The sequence below is a fragment of the Pinus tabuliformis genome, chromosome J (assembly GCF_031772625.1).
Source record: "Pinus tabuliformis cultivar Carrire ecotype Pingquan chromosome J, CPIR1, whole genome shotgun sequence".
Lineage (NCBI taxonomy): Eukaryota > Viridiplantae > Streptophyta > Pinopsida > Pinales > Pinaceae > Pinus > Pinus tabuliformis.
In genome coordinates this window covers 941,038,875-941,062,657 of record NC_142295.1, presented here as the reverse complement: position 1 = coordinate 941,062,657, position 23,783 = coordinate 941,038,875, and positions in this window count along the sequence as shown.

Below are 23,783 nucleotides of genomic sequence, written 5' to 3'. Positions count from 1 at the left end.
TATAGTTGTTTCATATATGTTTTTAAATGTATAAATGAACTCAACACTTTAAAAAAAACCTTTAGAACACTCAATTTCTACAAATTCCCTGATATAAACTTAATATTCCAAAAAATCCTTATCGGATTTTAGTGAGAATTGAGTAGGAAAAATACCCAAAGTAAAAATGTCTAACAATTACACTATTGCATTTGTTGATTATTGAACCTGTCAATTTAGTGATTAAGGATATTTAGTGTCCCCGAGATTTTGAGAATGAAAATAATAGCAACCAAAGTGGGATGATAATATATGATATGACATTGGATGATAACACCTTTTTTATTTTAATTTTTTCCCCTTTTTTATCCTAATTCTGTACTCTACTCTACACACTTCATCACTTCATTTTTAGAATATTCTATTTTCTAAATATGTCTAAAATTAGTTATCTTGATTTATTGAGATGATAGAAACTGTTAATAACTTGAATGGTGAAAAAAGACAAAATAAAAATTTTGAATGCAAAGTGACAATGTAAAAAGTTTTAAGTTTAAAGTGATAATATAATGGTGTTAAATGATAGAAAATGTGAATAATAAGAATGTAGTCAATTACATATAGTCTTCACTGTGATTAATATCAAACTATTTTCTTCTATCGTTCTTATTGTCGCACAAATTAGTTTTAACATGTTTTCATATTATTAGTATCATAGCACAGGAATACAAAAAATTGTACCTAGATATATGCTCACACCATTTAAATCCAAGATTAGTTCTTATTGTCACACATGTTAGTTTTACCATATTTTCATATTATTAATATAATAGCACGGGAATACAAAAAGTTGTACCTAGATATATGCTAACACCATTTAAATCCAAGATTAGATCAAGTTTAGGAACCTATATATATAGAAAATAGTCGGGTATATGTTCAGTGAAACATGAGCTCTTTAAAATAGGTGTTCCATCGTTATGTAGACCATGGTTTCTTAGGGATTCAATTTTTTTATGAATTGATTGCTGATTATTTCTCTGTCAAATCCTCTTATCTACACATCTCTCCCAAAATTAACTTATTCCAAAAATTAACATATTCCACCTGTCAATTTAGTTATTAATGATATCTATTGTAGAGACTTTGGAATTGACTTTTGACCATTTGGATGACACGTTTTCATTATGTCAAATTTTACTTAGAAAACCAAAAATTTTATTCGTTAGGTGAAGCAATACTTTGAATTAATATGTTAGGGAACAAAACCATTCGGATGGCTTGTTTTCATTATGTGAAATTTTACTTAGAGAACAAAATTCTTATGCGTGAGGTGAAGCAATACTTTGACTTAAGATGTTAGGGAACAAAATTCTTATGTTTATCTATAAAAACACTCATTAAACAAATTAATCAAAATCCTACTACAGTTTATCTACTAATAGCCACGCTATCCCATGCAAAATGGAATACTTTATTCCTAAATTTTAACTTATAACCTTTTAGGGAGAACACTAGATTTAAAATAACTAATCATAATTGTGCTCCATTCTGACTACTAAAAACAATGCCTTCTCATGCAGAGTGGGATAACCGACACACTTGGCGATAATAAAAGAAAATAGAAATTGAAGCTTTACCATAATTAGAGTTCCTTTGAAATCAAAGCCTAAATTGATGTCATGTGATTTAGATTAGATGGTGACATGGTTCATTTTTAAGGCATTCTTTTGTGGTAGGGTTTTAAGATTCTAAGAGTTCTATTTGTAGATATTAAGTTGTTTTTCTGTAAGTTTTTAAATTATTAATTTATTGTAATTGTTTTTCATGTAGGTACACTATTTAAATAGAAATGCCTCCAAAAAGAAAGGGTCAATCAACTATTAACAAATTTTATGGATATTATAAAACATCAAATACTTCTAATGTTAAAGATATTCCATCTATACCTGATTTGAATGATGATGCTAATGAAGATGTGGATGAAGATTGTTTTGTTGATCTAGAAATTCTTGGTGATTAAAAGGAAGGACAAGATGGTGGATCTAGTAGTTCAAGGAGGAAGGCTTTCTCAAAATGTGAATTTCAAGAAGAGTGGATGATAAAACATCGTTAGGTGTATAATATTAATGTTGAAAGTGGAAACTCTCATGTGAAGTGCAAAATTTGTGATAAATACAAAGCTCAAGGTCCATGGGGTATTGGAGATGGATGTAATACCATTCAATATGATGTCGTGACAACTCATGCAAAATCTATTATTCATCAAACATTAACTCAGAAAAAATTTGTATGAAGCTGAAAGGTTGGCAAAGCCCATTACATAACACATAGTGACTATAAATGAGTCTAATCAGGAAGTGGTCATAACCACTATGAAGTTATCATATTTTATTGCACAAAATGATATTTCAATTGCTACTTATGAAGATATTTGTCATCTTCAAATGCATCTTCAAACGCATAATATGTCTTCTCGAGTGGAGTATTCTTCATACGTAAATAGAAAAGTGGCTACTGAATTTATTCACCTTATACCAAATTATCTTGAAGAGGTTCAAACTAGAAAAACGTTAGAAAGTCCATTTTTATATATAATGTTAGATGAAAGTATAGACAATGGTTTGGAACAAAACCTTGTTGTGTAATCTACATATGTAGATTTAAAAGGTTTGGGTCCTCCAGTCTCACCATTTATGAAAATGATTACTGGTCCTGATGGAAAAGGAAAGACTATATATGGTACCATCATTAATTTAAGGGAAACAATGCAATTGAAAAATGACAAACTAATAACAGTTTCGAGTGATGGTGCTTCATCTATGGTTGGATGTGAAAATGGATTTGTCACATTGCTAAATAATGATCTACCAAATTTTATTGGTAATCATTGCATTTCACATCATGAAGCACTTGCAACATCAGATGTTTTAAAAAGGATACCAAAGTTTTCGTTTGTTGAGAAAATAACAAACAAGGTATACTCATGGGTTGGAAATTCAACAAAGAGAAATAATGAACTCATTTCTTTATCAGGGATAATGGAATTAGAATCCTTGTAGGTTCTTCAAATCCATGGTATTCAATGGCTCTCTAGGGGTCAAGTGGTTGAAAGATTAGTTACATTAATGCCTGCTATTTTGAGCTTCTAGAAGAAAGAAAGAAAGAATTCATTGTATGATAAGGAAAGAATTTTTCCAGTTCAATTTTGTTTGAATATGCTTGCTTATGTTTTGAAGGAGATAAAAAAACCAAACAAAAAATTTCATTAAAATAATGTGGATGTCACATCTCTTGGAATAGCTATTAACCATGCATTAAATACTCTTAAAAGATATTTCTACAGATCACATTCTTTTGCTGAAGGTGTTGTACATCTTACTAAAATTTTGAAAGAATTTAAAGATGGTTTCCTTGAAATTGTTGACAAAGAGGGAAATACCCATAGACATGATTTGTTGTATATTCCAATCCATTATGAACAATTTCCACAACCAATGGTAACTCGCATTGATGGCTCCCTTGAGAGTTGCATGCAACTTACAAGAAATTATGTCCAAGCATTTATTGAGAGTTTCAATTCAAGATTTCTAGATCTTCATCTTTTTAATGGAGCAAGGTTGTTTAGTCCTCGTCATTATCCGCCAGATCTTTATGTCAGAGAAAATAATGTAAAGCATTGGCTTGAAAAAAACAATTCACATTTGCAACATAAAACATGTAATGAAGGTGAAAATGTACCAACATTTGATATTACAGCTTGTAAAAGAGAATTACATCAATTTATTGATGTGGTTTATTTGAATGGAGAAATATTCCCAATGAAAGATGCATGAAAAGTGTTTTCTCAAACAAAATATCGGCACTCTAGGTATCCAAATATGCTAAAATTATGGCAAGTAATGCTTGTCATACCGGCAAGCACCGTTGCATGTGAACGAGGGTTCTGTAAGAAAAATATGATCAAAGATATAAGGAGAACAAGACTATCAATTAACACACTTGATGAATTGATGCGTATATCATTAATAGGTCCTAACATGACATATGTGGAATGGGAACGAGTTTATGAGATTTGGAAAGTCGCAAAGGAAAGAAGACTCTTTGACAGGTGTGAATTATTAAGTTACATGTTTTTTTACTTTGCACAAAGTTTATATATATAGTTTTCCTCTACTATATTTATATTTTTTATATGAAATTTTAATGTTCTTTGTTTATTGATGGAATGTGGAATACAGGCATGAATAGTTACATGGATGGTCACTAATGTAAGAAGAAATTGAAGATATGATTTGAAATTTTTTTCATGTGTTGTTGTTAGAGGTTGATGGCACATGAAAAATGCCATCAAGGTTGAAAAATGGCCACATCTTACCAACCTTTTAGAAAATGTGGTAAAATATGTGATGCATTTGGATTTTATCATTTTGGTACTATGGCATAGCTTTTCTCCCTTTATGCTTCTCAAGGTGAATTTAAATACAAGGAGATTTTTGTGACATATATGTGATTCCCCTATTTATTTGGCTTTAATGCATAAATTTCTTGCAACATGAAGCATTTCATTGCTTTCATTATCATTGGAGCAATGGAATTTAGAAACTTGTAAGTTGTGACATTAGTTTGGTGTAACTGGATTTTTTAGTAAACTATCATTTATGCATATGTATGAATTAATAATTTGTTTCCAAATGTATTTCTCTTATTGGATGGTTGGAAGTTGGTGGTACGTTCTTATGCCTTTTTAAGGTGTCATATATTTATATTTGGTATCAAACATTATATTAGATAATGTCAAAAATTATCTCCGAATTTGCATGGAACTTAGTCTTATTAGGCATCTAAATATTCATGTGGCATAATGTAAATTGTTGGTTTTAAATGATAATTTAAAGATATACAATGGATAACCATCAAGTATTTTACCTAGGACTAATTATATACTTTAAATGAGCAGATTTCAAGTATTCAACACTTTTTGTTGAAACCTCGAGAATTGAGTTTTTTCAAATTTTGGTTTTTTTCTTTAGGATAAATATATGAAATTTTTTAACATAATTATGTTATTGAAGGGTAATTTTTTAATCAAAATTTTATTGGTGAAGGGTTAATTTATTATGAGAACACCAGTCTTGAAGGGAAAAATTTTAAAGATAACGTTTCTTGACGGGAAGCATAAGGACCCAAAAAGTTAAAAAAAAATTGTATAATGATTAAAGAGAAATCCAAATTCCAACCGTGGCGGTGGGTTATGGTGAGGTAATAAGCACATGCATAAAAGTTAATTTGACTTGTCGTGCCTTTTCTTAATGCAGTGAGAGAGGCTGCTGTGCTTTTTTAATTAGAGGTTGCTTACTTTGTGCTCCTCTTTTTAATTGAAGGTCATCACATGTATCGCTGTCGAGACCTGTGTTGATTCATAAATTTCCAATGAGTATAACTTTGATATGAACTAGAAACACCTTGGTGTGATGAAGAGGCACTGTGTTTTGTTTTTGGCATGTAATGATGCCACACTCTCCTTGGCTTGATTCATAAATTTCCAATGCTTATAACTTTAATATCAACTAGACGCACCTTGATGCCATGACGAGGCACTGCGTTTTGTTTTTGGCATGTAATTATGATACACTCTCCTCGGCTTGATGCATAAATTTCCAATGCGTATAAATTTGATATGAACTAGACACACCTTGCTGCGATGACGAGGCAATCTGTTTTGTTTTTGGCATGTAATTTTGACAGACTCTCCTTGGCTTCTGGGGTTTTACGGTCATGGCTCATGGTTTTAGAAAAAAATCGAATGACCTCTCTTTTTCCTTAGCTACCATTTCACTTTTGTCCTCTACCTCTCATTCTACACTCTCGTCCTCCAGCTCTCATTCTACGCTTTCTCTGTGAGAACACAAATTTCAAATGCTGTTCTCAAGGAGTCTTAGGTGAGATGAGAATTGAGAAGTGAAAACATACCCAATAATAAATTAAAAATATAAGTGGAGCAAACTAGCTCATAAAATATTTAGTAACAATTAAATAAATTACATAGGAGACAAGGAATCATAAAAAAATGAATAACTAAGCTTAATTGAAATAGAAATCAACTAATTGAACTAAACTGAAACTAAATATAATCGTTAGAAAATAAGGATGACACAATGAGATTAGTGCTCTCAACAATTATCACAGTGATCGAGTATCAAATAAAGTTAAGTGTTAGTTTTGAATGATGTTAAGGTAAGAATTGTCTAGCGAAAATCTATATCAATTTATTTTTATAAACATTAGTTCCTGAATCCAAAATATTGCTACATGCTGAGTACTAAATTGACATCTTGTTATAAAGTGGCAGAGTATTGGATTATAAAACAATGGTGTAATGGTAAACCTTTTATATGAATTTTTACATGGTATTGGATATTTTCTAAGTACCAGGGAAGTGTTTAAACAACCACTATATCTCTGTGAGTCTATTTCTATATTTCTATTTAGCACACAAATCTGCATTGTAAAAACATGAAAATAACTATTCCTTCAAATTACCAGTTCAGAAGTTTACTTAATGTATTGAGAAACCTGACATTGCATTTTTCAATTTAAATCCAACACATTAAGGGAAGAGGAACCATAACATCAATATGTTAGGGTTGTTCAAATAAACGTGACTCACTCCTGTTGTTCATGATCCTAATAACCGTGGAGAGTGCAGACGGATCGAGGAAGAGACATGACGACGAGGTTGTCAAGTGTAGTGGGCCTCCCAAATATCTTAACATAAACTAGAGCTGGAATTCCAATCAGAGTGAATAGCCTCCGTGCCACTAGACTAGATTGAGGCATGTGATTTTTGGAGGCTATTAGGGCCGAGAGTCACAATGTGTCATGCTATAGTGCATATCCTTGGAACATCCAAATCTTATTTTAATTCACTGATGATGTTTTTGTTTTCTATTGAAAAATATATATGCAAATCACCTAAGTTTGCTTGAAGTGTATTTCTACGTTTTAAGGTCTTAAGTGTTCATTCATGTCCTTGAGTTACTGGTGTGAAATTTGAACAAGAAAAAAAATGTAATGGACAGGTTGCAACGAATCAAATCAAGGATTATTTCTGTTTGTTGTGAATGTTGTTATGCTAAATGACTTTGTAAAATTTTCTTTTAAATCGTACTAATATTCTCTGTATTTATTTTAGTTTTATGTTCCATGTACTCTAGTTTCCTTTATAAATTTTTGTCACAAAAAGTAAATAAAGATAAAGAGTGAGATTCTCAATCTTTGTTCATATGCATTTGTTGATGTTATAATATAATGAGGATTACTCCTAATTCACATGATATTTGTTATGTATCACTTAAATATGAACATCTCATACATTCTATCATTCAACATGGGTTTTCACAATAAAGTGTAAATTAAATGAACAAATTCAAACCAAATCAAATTTTCAATTTCTGCTTTAGAATTTAAATTTCTCTTGAGAATCCTCGTAAGGGGAAAATGTCATATCAAATGCCTTTGTTGGGTATGATTTCAACTAGTTTTCAGCTAGAGCATCCAAATTCCTTGGGTTTGACATAAAAGAAATAAAAAGGTTCAAATAAAATAAAAATGAAAAATATATCTTAACAAATTAAAATGAGTAATTCATAAATAATTTCATCTTGTTAAAATTAGATGGACAACTGAGCAAATATGAATTCAAACATAAGAAAACATGGTAACTTTCATTTTTGCATTTCCATTCAAATCCCATGTAAAATTTCATCAAAATAATGAAGATACTCTTTCACAATGTTGATAAATTCTACATAAATTAAAGAAAACAATCATACTAATTCAGAATTTTTCTCATTTAACAATCAAATTTCAATTTTATACCAAACCATGTTTACAACATAATCTACCATGAAAATACTTGTAATTGTATTATTATGGTGCAAAACTCAAATTACAAGGTGGGTTTTAGAGTTACATGAAAAATAAGCACTCACAACCCAACACATCATTTAGAATTCCTCCTTACAACAACATCAAAAACCTTAGTAGATTATAGGACACTTTTGACAGATTTTCCTCGACACTAGAATTTGTATCCTCTAATTACATCAAAATGAGGCCTACATATAGGCACTCAAGACTAAAGACCCTAGCCATAAACCACTAGTGGTATTCAAAAACCACTAAGAATCTTTTACAAAATGACAATTGTCTTATAAATAAATTCTTCCAAAAGTTTCTAGAAAACTATGCCAGTTGTAAGGTAGGTCCCATCTGATTTGGCTATAGTGGGTTGTTATGTCTCTTTGTCTAGTGTTGGATGCACTTTGTGATACCTTCATTGGGTTTCCAATGGTTCTGTCTTGGAGCTAGAGCTTGCTTTTTCTAGAGATGTGTATGGCATTGTTCCTCCAACATAGGATTACGAAAGTTTCATTTGAGTGGCTAATTTATATAATTCCATTAGGCCCTTCCACTCCTTACCATAGGGAATGTTACATGATTGTGCATTTATAATAGTCCCTTCCATATTGGTGACTGCCTCATAATAATTTTTTCCTCGCTTTCTGAAAATTCTCTTAAGGATGAACAAAATTTCAAAATTATCATCACACAAGTTCACAATTTATTTTCCATGCAGGGTGCAATCTTCCTCGCTAAAGCCTTTCTCATCATATTTAATTGTATTTAGGATTTTCAGGAGGGAATCCTTGGAATACAGATCCCCATTACCATCAAAAAAGCTGGAAATTTCTTCTTGTAAAGTACCTCGCATTTGTCTTTGAAGCCCTCTATTTCCTTTGCTAATTCCTTTGTTTTCTTCTCGACTAGTATCACTAATTTATGATTTCTTTTCATTTTGTTATCCCTTGCTACCCATTTAGAAGAATCAATGTTTTTCTTCACAACATCCTCCTTGAGAATTCAATTAAGAAAATCTATAATCACTGCATCCTTGGAGATGTTGGAGAATGTAGTAGGGAAGCTATTTAAAACAAATTCTCCTTACCATAATAATTTATTGTGAAATTTAGTTATCTTGCCGTGTTTCTTTATTATATCTTTTCATTAAACAATTATCAAGAGCAAAAAAATAAAGACAATGGATACAAGAAGTAGGCTCCAAGCCAGGGCAAAACCCCTCCAAGATGAAAACCTAGAAAGAATCTCTTCTCTTCTTATATGAATATGCTTCAAATGAGAAAACCAAGACCTAAATCTCAAGACCAAGACCTCCTCGAAACACCAAGTCAACCCTTCAATAAATTCAGTTCAACTAGTCAAAATCAAACCAAGTCAACTAGAGTTAAACCCTTCCAAAACTATTGCAAACTCAGAATTTTGGTGCCTACAAACTATATTTTGGACCTGTAGTAAGTCTACATCTTCAACCCCTACAGTAGTCTAGTAACTTCTCTGGTGTGAGAGAAAATAGGTTAAAAATTAAATCAAATATTTTCTTTCCTTCCTTCTTGCTTCAACTTCTCTCTCCTTGACTTTCTCAACTTACTCCTTGTATTTCACACTTCTTCTTGATCAGATCAAACTTGCTTATCATGTTGGGATAATGAGGTCGAATTTGTATCTATATATACCTTCTTCATGAGGTCTAATTAGACCTTTTGGCCCGACTTTGATTGGTAGGGCCGACTTGGTCCTTGAGGAAAACTTTGACAATTTTGACATAAAAATAATGTGTTTTTTTAATACAAATTTCCCAGTAGGGTCTTATATACATGATCTTGAATTTCTTGACTCATGACAATAACTCATATGACATGAAAAACCCTAGAATCATGAAGAACATGCTTAACCTAGTCAAACATTCAAAAGAAGCATGAAAGCCATGCTTGAAAATAATATTTTTTCTTTCTTCTTTTGCTTGTTACATAATATACACATAATGACATAAGTACAATGACGATTATGAAAACCAAAACTAGTTTCATTTTCCAGCACACCATCTTAACTAGGGAGGTATTCATAATTATACAACTAATACAAGGTTATTCTCAAATTGAAGAGTTCTCATAAGAAGAGTCAAATTGGTAAGCCATCATTAAGCATCAATATCATAACGAGCATTGTAAAAAAAGTAATGCCTTATCTTGACAACCTCCCCCTATATCAGAGCATAATGTTGGGAGGTTTTATGTGAGATACTACACTACCTCTTCAAGATACATACTCCATCTAGATGTTCACTAGGTATGTCATTTTAGGACTATTCTTATCTTGGATTCCTAATATTCAAAGAATATTGGTCATCTTATACCACTCTTATCTTCAATATTTGATGCGTATTGGATCATTATATTTTTTCATCCATCTCCATGCATTTGGAGTGGAAAAACTAGAGGAATCAAGCCAAGGGACCATTTTTACCAGCGACACACAGTTTGGCAAAATGGGTCTGAAACCTTCGTGGAGCATTTTGAAGCATCAAACAATGTTTCTTGGGGGGTAAAAAATTTCCTCTTTAATTCTGTGCATTTCCATACTATTCTACACACAGTGACCTTTCCAATGGCATAAGAAGCACGTCAATTAGAGTCTATATGCAAACGTTATACCACTCAGAAGTTGACCTTCATTTTTTCACACCTATAGTTTGGGAGGATGCTGTGTTAGCCCCCATTATTTATGGAAAATGGGCTATCCACATGTTTTTGATGTAAAATAATCTAGAAGAGTCTATTTTGTAACTATAGTTAGGAGTTGATGTAATTAAACTTAACCACTAGTAGGCTGTCAGTTTGTGTTATAACTGAACCACTAGGAGGAAGAGGCATTCCATTCTTTCAAGAGATTTTTGTTCCATAACTGAGCAAATATATCTAGGAAAGATAGGAGGTGGATTGCATAGAGAGGAACTATGAACTATAGTAGCCCAAGTGCCACAAGCATAATTTCTTTGAACCTACAACCATATTTCCAAACAGAGAAAGAGAGCGAAGTGGCCTCACCTTCCAGCTGGGTTTTCTCTCGAAAGGGTTTCCTAGAGAGAATATCTTGTGTGTTATGTTTGTGTGAGATTATTTTCTCATTCTATATTTTTTTGTATAAGTTATATTCACATGCTTGCACCAATTACAATTAAATCCACAGATATTAAAGTTTAATAAACTTTAATTGTGTAAAATTTCAGTATTTTAATATATTGTTATCACATCTGTTGTGACAAACTATCTAGTGGAATATCCATGATAGTTTATGGATCAATACCTGTCTAATCCCCAAAGAGTGTTAGTACACTTCCCATCTTGTATTTTCTATCCACAAGGAAATCCTAGATCCTTATCCAATCCTCCATTCTCCCTATCATGGCCTTCACTTAGATGTATGACTATTAGTCTTGGCCTAGTGCATGACACATGATAGAAGATAATATAATGTCCATCATCACTCCCTCTCAACTAGGGAGGATATCCTCTTTTCCACTTTATTAGGGAATAGATTATTTCTCCTTTTCAATTATTCAAGGAGACTTCCTACTCCATCTAAATCATAAAGCATATTCTTTCACTTCCTATAAATTGGGAAGTCATAACCACAAGATTTATAGCTTTTCATCATAAGTGTATTAACTATATGTTCATCATGGAGATAGTTGCATGCTTCCTTATTTCCTTTGTATGTCATCATATTGAGATAAATTTCTTCCTAGATGTTGTGGATCCATCTTCTTCCTTTAATCTTGTGACAGGGTTTAGGTCATCAACCTTTCATATCACTTTCCTTTAGTCATCTTCAATGAAGGAATTATATCGAGCCTTCCAAAATAGAGTTAACCATAGCTCTCTCTTTGAAAATTATCTTTATAAACATTAGGTTATCCTCCTATACTGCTACCTTTGAATCCCAAGATGATGATGTAGATATATTGACTACATAATCTTTCAAATATTGTTAAAACCATTCACTTCATTCATATGTTCTTTGAATCGAGTTTAACACCAACCTTTGAACTTGCCTCAATTGGCATAATGTATCTCTGCAATACTCTTTCTAGGTAGAAAAACAATATGTTAACTAGATAACCAATACCAAAATGTTAATATAAGACTTACCTTATCATGATGGCCCTTTCATTAAAGTATTTTCTTTGATATCAACATTCTTTTGCATGATTCATCTCCATGTTGTACAAGAATATTTATCCATTCAACCAATTTTAATAAAGGTTCCCATGGATTGAAATTGATTACCAAGCTACAATATCTTCCTTGGAGTTGCCATTATTAACTCCCTTTTTTTTCTTCCAGAGACTATGCTTGATGTTGATCAATATTGTCATGTTATCTCATGAAAGAGTCTTGATCTCTAGCCATTCCAAAGCATGTCAAATTTCTTCATTCAAACATGAAGTAACCACATGGAAGACTTATCGAGCACATTCATAACCAAATATTCTTGAATGATTCTTGTATATATGAACCCTACCATAGAGAAGAGTTACTTAAAATATGCATACCTTTTCCTCCATACCACTATCTAGTGATCCATTCTTGAATGAGCCTACTTCTTGTATTTGTCAAAGATAAGTTCCTTTTCCCAAGAAAGACTGCAACTTGACCATCTACATTACTTCATCCTTCAAGAAAATTATTTCTAGGCTAGATGGAATATATGCTAGTCATAGTTATTCTTCCAAGAACCTTCCAAAATGATTGTTCTTATGCGATCTTGATGATTCCTTTTTGCAAAATGGATGCCTCTAACATGATGTTAGAAAATTCTTAGATGACCAATATTATGCAATATGGTTCCAATATTCTTATTCTGTTTAAGCTAATGACCCTTCCGAAAGAAAAGGACTCATGTAGACTCTAATTGATCTACAATCATATGCTTCTATCTATGATGTCATTCTTCTACAAAAAAACAAGACTCTTCTAGAGAATGTAATAATGCATGCTAATCTACTTTCTACTTAATAAAAGGAAGGCAAGTTGCATAAAGAACCTATAGTTTGGACAATTTTGACATTTTGTCTTAAAGCGTCCATACTCATTACATCCAAAGCATTAAATCTTTGGCATATATGGATTTCTTTCGGACTTTCGAAACATCTCTTTCTTCATCTTCTTGGACCTTGCAATAAAGGCTTTAGATATTTCATTTGATTCACTCTCATCCTTTGCCTTTATTATAGATTCTTCCAAGATACATTGAACCCATAACTCATCAAATATGTAGTATCCCTTTTAGAGTAGATACTAGTTGCGAAACTGCTCCAATCACTACAACAAAACATAAATTTGTGCTAGAGTTAACACCAGATTTTAGTGCATTTTTTTCTCAATTGGGATGAGCAACCTGGCGTTAAATATGGCTCTATTGTACAATTTTTAAATTGTCCTTTTTTGTGCCAAATTTTGCATCTTTTTTTATGCCAAATTTTGCACCATTTTTTGCATCATATTTTGCACCAAGATTTGCATTTGGTTTTACAACAAGTTTTTCTTATAGTTTTGTGCATTTTTTTGCATCATTTTTTGCTTCCCGTTTTGTGCCATTATTTGCTTCTAGTTTTGGGTCGTAATTTGCATCTAGTTTTACACCATTTTTTGCATCTGATTTAGTGCCTTTTTTTAGATCTAGTTTGTGCAAGTTTTTACATCTAGTCTTATGCCATTTTTTTCTTCTAAATTTGTACCTAATTTTACATCTATTTTTGCGCCAATTCTTGTGCCTTTTTTGCATCCAATTTTTCACCATATGTTAAATCTAATTTAGCGCCAATTTTTGCATCCATTTTTTTGCACTATTTTTGCATCCACTATTTGCCTCCCTTTCTTGAATCATATTTTTCACCATATTTTGCATCATTTGTTGCATCCAATTTAGCATCATTTTTAACACCATTTCTTGCATCCAATTTTGCATCCTTTTGAACATCCAAATTTTCATCTGATGTTGAGCCATGTGTCGTGTCCACATTTGTATCCCATTTTGTGTCTAATGTTAAGTTCAATTTTGAGCCATTTTTTCCGTCTACTTTTGCATCATTTTTTACACCTCATTTTGAATCTAAATTTTCATCTGAACTTGAGTCATATTTATGCCCATTTTTGCACCATTTTTTCTATTTTTGTGTCCAATTTTGCACCATTTTTATGTCCAATTTTGCATCATTTTTGGGATCTAATTTGCATCCTTTCTGGCATCCAAATTTTCATTTTTTTTTTGCCACATATTGTATCCACATTTACTTCTCATTTTTCACCTAGTTTTGAGTTTGAATTTGCATCTAATTGTGCATCATTTTTTGCATCCTTGGTTTCACCCTTTTTTAGTCCCATTCTGCATCTTGTTTTGTGTCTTTTCTTACATCATTTTTTGCACCCAATTTTGCATCCTAATTATACATCATTCTCTGCATCCTCATTTTGGTGTCCATTTTTGCATCCTTGTTTGCACCTAATTTGGTATCCTTTTGTATGCCCTATTTTGTTCCCTTATTTGTGTCTAGTGTTGCACCCTTTTTTAATTCTACTTTAAAACGATTTTTGTGTCATTGTTTACATCTTGTTTTGATGGCTACTTTAACATCGAATTCTACTCCCAATTTTTCATCTCTGGTTAGATCCACTTTTGGCTTCTTGTTTAGAGTCTACTTTTATTTTCATTTATGACCGCCTTTTTGGGTTCATTTTAATCATTTCAATTACATAGTGAAATATATTACAGTTTCTAAATATCATTTAAAAAGATATCACAATTCTTGATAACTTAATTTTTGTAAAAAAATTTAAGGGTAATTGACAACATTCATAAAAAAAATAGTTGTATCATCATATATAACAATTCTCCATCAAAAAATCATTGACAATTTTCAATATACATATATGACTACTAAATCAACACCTATCGCAGATATCATTATTCCAAGGTAAACTCACAACACTACATCCAAAAATAATAATATCATCACACATAATGATTGTCCATAAAATAACATCGACAATTTTCAACACATATATAAAGTAACAAGATAATACTAATAATATCCTCATCATCTTTAATCAAATCAACTAAGATTCAAATGTGTGATTATCATATCAAAATATTTCATGAATATCATTATTCTAAGGTAAATTCACAACATCCATCCAAAGATAGTAATATCATCATACATAATAATTCTTCATCAAAATAATGTTGATAATTTTTAATATCTACACAAAATAACAAGATAATAAGGATAATATCATCATCATATTTAATAAAATCAACTAAAATTCAATGCATGATTACCAAATCAAAATGTTTCATAGATATCATTATTCTAAAGTAAATTCACAACATCCATAAAAAAATAGGAATCTCATATACAATAATTCTTCATTAAAAAAATGTAAACAATTTTCAACATATTCATAATATAACAAGTTAGTAATGCTACTATCATCATCATTATTTTAATAAACTAAAATTCAAACGTATGATTACCATATTAAGACATCCCAACTAAATATAAAAAATAACGCATAGCTAGCTAGCACAATGAAAATCATAGTCAAGATCATCCTCATAATCATTTCCATGATCATCATCTTGACCATCCTGATAATCTCATCCACATCATCATCACTAATTCCATCACCATCCTCATCATCATCGTCTCAGATATTTGATGTGAGCTCAACATAGTATGTATCATCATCTTCGAGATCATTACCTGTAGCATTCTAGAAAAAACATCAATATTACATATTAGTACTAATTCCATAACACAATGCTTATTTTTGTTACAATGCTAACCATAAATGAAATAGGACATAATAACATTTAACAGTAATAAAAAATAAAATGAAAATATAGTTTAAGATATATTGGAGATCCAACTAAGATTACATTTGTAATTCACGTTAAGTAGTAGAAGCATATTTTAATGCATATGAAGTAGGTACCCAATTGTTCTTCATATTCTATGGTGAATGTTTTTTATGATTTCCATGCAAGATTGGTAAATTAGGAGTTACTAGAAGCTTTAGTTCAAATTACAATTTTAATTTGGATTAGAAATGGAAGAAATTTTAACAAAAAATAATGTCACATGAAAAAGTAAATTGTTTTAATGAAAAATATGTCGCATACAATACACTACAAGAAAAAAAAAAATTGGCGAGGGTCGAAAAATGTCACCATAAGCTCATTGGTGATGTTCAAAAGAGTGTCTGTCACCAAAACCTAAACGTCACCAAAGGTGGCATCGCTAAAAGTATAGGTGTTGTGGTGACATTCAAGGTTCGTCGTCAATAATGATTTTTAATGATGAAAAGTGACTGCCACTATTTCATATGAGCAATGGTAACAGAACTTATCCTCCATAACCATTTCATATGAGCAATGGTGATGGAACTTGGCTTTCATCACAAAAAAAATGAACATCACCAAAGGCGGTGTCGCCAAGAGTATAGGTGTTGTGGTGACATTCAAGGTCCATCATTAATAATGGTGATAATGATGGTTAGTGACCGTCATCATTTCTTGATAACCTCAAGGTGTTGTGCACTCTAATTTTTTCTTATAAAAATTATTTGACAATGAAATAATTCCATCAAAGTTTGTGTAGCTTAAATCACTCTTACGAATACATGACCCTAGTTTTAGTTTTCTATTAGGTTTTATTTCAAAAACACTATCTAATATTGCTCACCTTCAATGGATGAAACTCTCATATAAAAAAGTTTGAGAAGGTTTGTACTTCTAATGGTCTTAGTGGAAGTATTCCAACTTGTTTGAGTTGTTGAAGCCATCTATATTCTCTATCATTTTTTTTGCATTGGATCTAGTTAGATCGAACACATTTTCAACCCCAATTCTGTAATTTTCAGATAGTGTTTGTGGATTAATTCAATTGATACCAGCCTAAACTTTAAATAGATGAGCCTAAAAAGAGTTAAGGTGTCCTTGATCTCAAAGAAACTTCTATGGGAGTTCTCTGAGCTATTTTTAATCACATATTTCCTAATATTTTAGGATCTTTCACTATTTGTATCAAAGCTTCAGTTGATAATCAATGGAAATATGGAAATAGAATTCTTTAGGATCTATGGTAGTTTTCTATGCTCCTTGTTCCTTGGCCAAATATAACCATCTCACTGCAATAAAAAAAGACATTGGTGAGGATCGAAAAATGTCACCATAAGTTCATTGGTGACAGTTAAAAGAGTCTTTGTCACAGAAACCTGAATGTCATCAAAGGTGGCGTTGCCAAAAATATAGGTGTTGTGATGACATTAAAGATCTATCATCAATAATGATTTATAATGATGGATAGTGACCGTCATCATTTGATATAAGAAATGGTAATGGACCTTAGCCTCCACCACCAAAAAACTTAATGTCAGCAAAGGTGATGTCGCCAAAACTATGGGTGTTGTGGTGACATTCAAGCTCTATCATGAATATTTATTATATTGATATATAGTGACCATTACCATTTCACATTAACAACAATGATTTAGTATGATAGACCTTCAGGACCGTCATTATTGATGAATATATATAGTGGCATTCATTGACCGTCACCACTTCATATTCTGGTGAGGGTTGAAAAATGTCACCATAAACTCATTGGTGATGGTCAAAATATCATTTGTCACCAAAAAAATATCATTTTCATTCCATATGAATATTAGGGCATGATGGAATAAAACCACCAACCTCCTGTGTGTAAAGCAGGTGCTCTTCCATTGAGCTAGCACCCTTTAAAGAAATATACTTTAACAAATTGGAGCTTGAATATTTTGAAACTATAAATTCTTCAACTTTTAATAAATTATAAAACTTTGTAAAGTCTTAACAAATCTTTTACTAAAAAATAAAAATAGCATCGAAACTGTAGGTCCCTACCTAATGGTTATGGAAGTTATGAAAAGTAGGTGGAGGGAAAAATAATTACATATAAGATAGTGAATATGTTTAGTTGAATACTCCATTATAACTGAAACTTTGAAGATATTTAGAGCCTATAAATGACCTATAATTATCAAACATAAAATTCTACAACTACACCGAAGATAGATTTCTCACTTTATGAATCATGTAAATCTGTTATAACATTGTAAAACTTTGCCTTTAAAAGATTGATTTGCATGCAAAAGAGTAAAAATTTAGTGAGTATATATGATGCAATTATGAATAATGAGCTACATGCTTGAATCCTACTAGCTATGGGGTCTAAAAAACTAATTGGTTGTTCTTCTCGTTATTAATTTATTCAAGATGTCAAAATACAACGATCAATAACAATGATCCTGAAATGTAACAACTAAAATATGTTAAAATTTTAAGAAAAAAGTTTGGCATTAAAACACTTCCAAATCCACACCAAGAACGAGTATCCAAAAATACAATTGCATGGATAAAAGGAAAGCACACTCTACCTCCCGATAACTATGTCCTCCCACAAATACTTCAACTAGCAAAGGGGTGTGAAGACATCATCAACATGTTATTCCAGTGAAGCAGAGAGATAGTCATTTCAGACAAAAATATAGGCCTACAAATCATAAGCTAGCTCCAATTACATAAAGTGAACTACAGAGGAAGTTAGAGGCTAAGATCATTATTCCCACAAGGTATTCATCACGGGTAATAATTTGGGGCTAGAAAAAAGAATAGTGAAATCAGGTGGGTGTGTGTGTGTTGACTTCATAAAATTGAATCAATTATATCTCAAACACAACTACCCACTACCAAACATGGACCATTTTCTGCAAAATGTTACAGGGAAACTGTCATGTCTACCTTGGATTCATTTTGAGGATATAATCAGGCTTTGGTAGAACAATAAATTAAGCATATGACTACTTTCACCACACCATGGAAAACCTTCATGCACTTGTGGATGACATGTAGATTATTGAACATTGTTTCTACATTTGAAATAGTATAGATTATGTATTGAAGGATATCATTAACAAGATTATTTTCATTCATCAAGAAAACTGACAATTTTCTCTCATTATAGTAATGCACGTCTGGCATCTCAAGCAGGTGTTATGGAAGATGTAGATAATTTGTTATCTCACTTAATCGAAAGAAATAAGTTTTTGGTCGGAATGAAGTAAAAATATTTGGCCATACTGCATCCAAATATGGTGCGAGGAATAATCCGACAAGGGTGTAAGATATTTTGTATCAAACCTTCCCACCCAATAAGATGGAAATTCAATGATTCCTTGGTAAAATCAACTTCATCAAGAGGTTCTTACCAAAATTTCTGAAATTACCAAACCCATTTCAGCCATGTTGAAGAAAGATCAAGAGGTCAAATGGAATAATGAAACCAAGCAAGATTTTCAAGAAACCAAGGAGAGGAAATGTATTGAACAACAATCTTGATAAGTCCTAAATATGATTTTAGATTTTCCTTTTTGCGGAATTTCTCATGTTGTAGTCACTTGCCTAGTGATAGACAAAGATCATTGAGATTAGCTACATTAAAATATTACCTAATTCATATAGGATTAGGATGGATGAATAGATGGTCTAATCTTCATATGATGTATCCTCTGGAAGTACAAAAAAAAGAAGATGAAAATGCACAGTCAGTTCTATGGTGTACACTATTTAGCAAAGATGACTCAGCATAAATTTTGAGAGCATGTTACTATCCACATACTATATTTTATGATATGCATATGTTTGTGATATCACATTAGTCTTGTCAACAATTTAAAAGAAAATAAAAGGTGGAAAATTTGTCGTTGTATCATGTGCTGGATGAAGGACATTTCCAACAATGGGGCTGGGAATTTATTGATAAATTCCATGTCAATTCAATTAATGAGTGTAAATGGATTGTCACTACCATTGATTATTTCTCTGAGTGGGTTGAAGAATCCCCTACAAATAAGGAAACTGGAAAAATGATAATTGACTTCATCGAAGTAAATATCATCACAAGAGTTGGAGTTTCGGCTAAAATCACAATAGACAGTGCCAAAGAATTCATATCCATTGAATTGGTGAGATTCTTTTGAATTATGGAAAATTATGTCACTCATCAAATTATTATTCCCAAGGGAATATATTAGCCAAATTTAGCAACAAGAACTTGATTAAGATTGTAACGAATACCCTCAAAGACAATAACGAATGTTGGGACAACAACTTAATTTTTCCCTTTGGGAAGATTTCACCACCAGGAAAATAAGTACAAGTAAAATTCCTTTTGATCTAGTATATGAAATGAAGATGACCATGCCCATAAATTTGAATATTCCTCTATACAAATTGATGCAAAATTTCACTTCAGATCAGGAGGCAAAGCAGGCAAGGATAAAATAGTTGGTTAAATTAGATGAGCAAAGGAGGAAGGATTTTGGAAAACCCATAGATGTTAAGGGAAAAATCAAGAATAATTCTGACATAAGTCTCATATGAAGTCATTCAAAGAATGAGACATCTTTTTATGTGGGGTAAGAGACATGGAAATATAGTTTATCATGGCAAATTTATTAGTAAAATGGATGTCAAATGGATTTGACTATGTGTATTTTAGCTACATGGAGGTTTGTTGATGTTCATACCCTAGAAACTCACTTAATATACCAAAATGGCAAGTATAATTTAATAATCATACTTATATCTTGAGTAAGTGCATCTCCATTCCTCTTCATGCCAATGCTCCCTTTCTAGTACATATATAAAGTCAAGTTTACAAGGAGAAAGGAAAGTTGGTCCATAACATCATGAAGGTAACCATTTTAAGGATATGTTCTAACTTGTCATCAAGTACCATGGAAATTAGCCCAAGTAGTTAGATCAACCATTCAATGCCAATGTTGCTTGACATTTTGCAAGTTCTATGCCAACAAGCGCCCAATGCAAATCCCCCTTGGTGAGGCTCACTAGTCTACACCAACAAGTTTACTAAGGATGTCATCCATGATTTTGGAAAGCATACCTTGGGTTTTCTCTTGAGTTTTTTCTTAGGAAAACAATAATATTAATGGAAATTATCAATCAATAGCTTTATTCTTATCCCATGTGGTTGTTCTCAAAGTATCTTATGCCTTTATTCATAAAGGAATTGTCCCATTTCAATCATATTTCAATAGTCTTTAGATGAACCAAGACTCACGATATGGTGCCAATTAAACAACTCTAGGCAAGGTCAACCTTGTGCATAATAGAGATTCATCATAATGGGAAATCTACACTAGTTATTGTGCACCATCTATTGCGTGTAATAAAAAGAAGTGGAGAATAGATTCCAAAGGTGATTCCAAATGATAATGGTAATTAATGCCAATTGTCACTTACAATGTTCAAAAATTTGAGAAATATCCAAGAATGATATCTTACCTTATTCAAGAAGGAAAGTGTCCAAGGGATCTCCTCTAAGTAGTAAAGATTAAGGATACAAGATCTAGATGACATGAAATGAAAGACGAGCTTGTGTTTATACCCAAAATGGTTCGCTTGTGATTCATTGTTAGACCAGTGTGGAAATATATGTTAACAAATGTGGTATGACCTTTAAACCTAACTTTATTCTAATTTTTCTCGAAATTTCACAATCCTTAGGTGGTTGAAATTTGACCTCACAGCAACAACTGGTTGACAAAAAATGTTAACAAGTGACACCAAACATTCCAATGGCACATCATTTTCTAACTACTACATAGTGCATAACATTTGATATTACATTAAATGGAAGTCAACAATAATAACACAATATGTTAACATGTGTTGTCCTATCCAATGTTGGATTAAAAGTGTTAGTATTTGATAAATTGGAAAGAATAATTGAAGGATTTTAATATTTCTCCTTTTTAATGATAAATTTGTCCTACCACAAGTACTTCTACTAGAAAAGGGATGATTTCTTTGTTTGAATATAGGGGCGTAAAATAAGGACAACACAGTTTAGACATGAAAGAGAGATTCTTTACCATAAGACGCAGTTGATGTGCAGCTGACGCAGTAGCCTTTTGAGAGTCAGGATCAATCACATCATAAATTTGCAATAACCTCACTTACATTGTTGGAACCTAATAAAATAAACAATGCTTTAGTTTAGGAGGTAATAACTGAATGATTATTTCTATCCACACATGGCATGCATCTTGCAAAAATTATCATGGGTTACAAAAACCCTACATCTTACTAGCATTGTCATAATCCAAGAATAAAAACCCTTTCATATGAATCAACGTTAGTATCACATTCTACAAGCACAACTGAAAAATTAAAAAACAATATACCTGTTCAATGAAAACATGGTGAATCCTATTAGCACACTTTAAATTGAATAGTTCTTCTTGTTTCAAGAGAATCCTAGAAAAAATTAATTGACAATTTGGAAAATAATGTTCATTTTTTTGGATTTTTCCCTGAAATTGTATTTTTCATGTATCTATTTGATGGAAAAAATTAACAGAAATGAGACTAAATGAACACAATCCGCATAACAATGGTTTTAAACTTTTATTGTTGAATATCTTACAATTGCAATAATTGTTATCAACATGTGTATCTACTATCCTTTGATAACACTACAATGTGATAACTTAAAAGAAATACAGCTAAAATAGAAACAAAAAATTTACTACATGTATAATTGTTTGCCAAGACCCTCATCAGCTTTGTAGTCATGTGTTTGTTCTTTATTGTTGTGACACTCACTATTTCAAAACTAAGGAAAACATGGACAAAGGTAAAAATAACTTGGTGAAGTTGAGGGCTCTATTTTCCTTATTAACATCTTCCTTTGACAAGGATATTGGTCATCTATAGGTCTTTTGGCACTCAGCACTGGTAGTTATTTGGATGAATGCACATGATCAAACTCAAAATACTTCCTTATCTCCCTTAGCTACTCAGAAGAAAGAGCTCTCTAAGCAGTTCTAGATTATCAAAACCTCTCATGTGATCAAATATATTAATAGGAAAATATATACTCTCTCAAAGGAAGGCCTTCAGTTGTAGGAGAACTAAGTTCTAGAGAAGGAATACCTTTGTGGTCATTTATCTTATTTAAGAGAAAAGAAGAATAGGTTCCACAACATGGAGACCTTCCTTCAGAGCATTTAGATCAAGCTACATTTGTTTAACATTTTAATTTTCAAGAAGAAGAGAAAGGTAATTTTATTAATGTCCAACAAATGACATAAAAATATGCCAATGAGTTTAGAATGTACAATCAATAATTACCAATTTGTCGGGGTGTCCTGGGCTATCCTAAAAGCATAAAGAGAAAATTGTTTTGTCCTGCTAGAGTGCACTTGTGCCAAAGTTGTAATTCTAAATTTGGTTTCTCTTTACATACAACTTCCACATAAGTCTCCATGAGGTCCCACTTTTATCAATCAATTATACCCACATTTAGTATAAAAACCACTAACAGAGTTTTAAGGCCCCATAGTCATTAGGGAAGTTGAGTCTTAGGATTACTTGTGATATCGTATGTATTTTTGAAACTCCAATGCACCATATATAATTCTTATGTATTTTTAAAACTCCAACACAAAATCAATATTACTAGGAGTCAACAAGGCCAACAAATATATCTTCAACCATATACATAGTGAAGATATACTTTTTTAATAGTGATGAGATGCTATAACATAATATGATTTGGTACAAGTATTTGTTGCTACAAGTATCTATATGCTGGAAGAAATAGGCCTATAATGTTGTAGTTGAAAATACCACTGGAAAATGTGCCTGGACTAGTTATACTATGCTTCAATCTATTAGGAATTGGAGATCTATTTCATAATTACCCTGAAACAATCAAGTTGTTTAATGATTATCCCTAAGGTTGCAATGAAACCCTG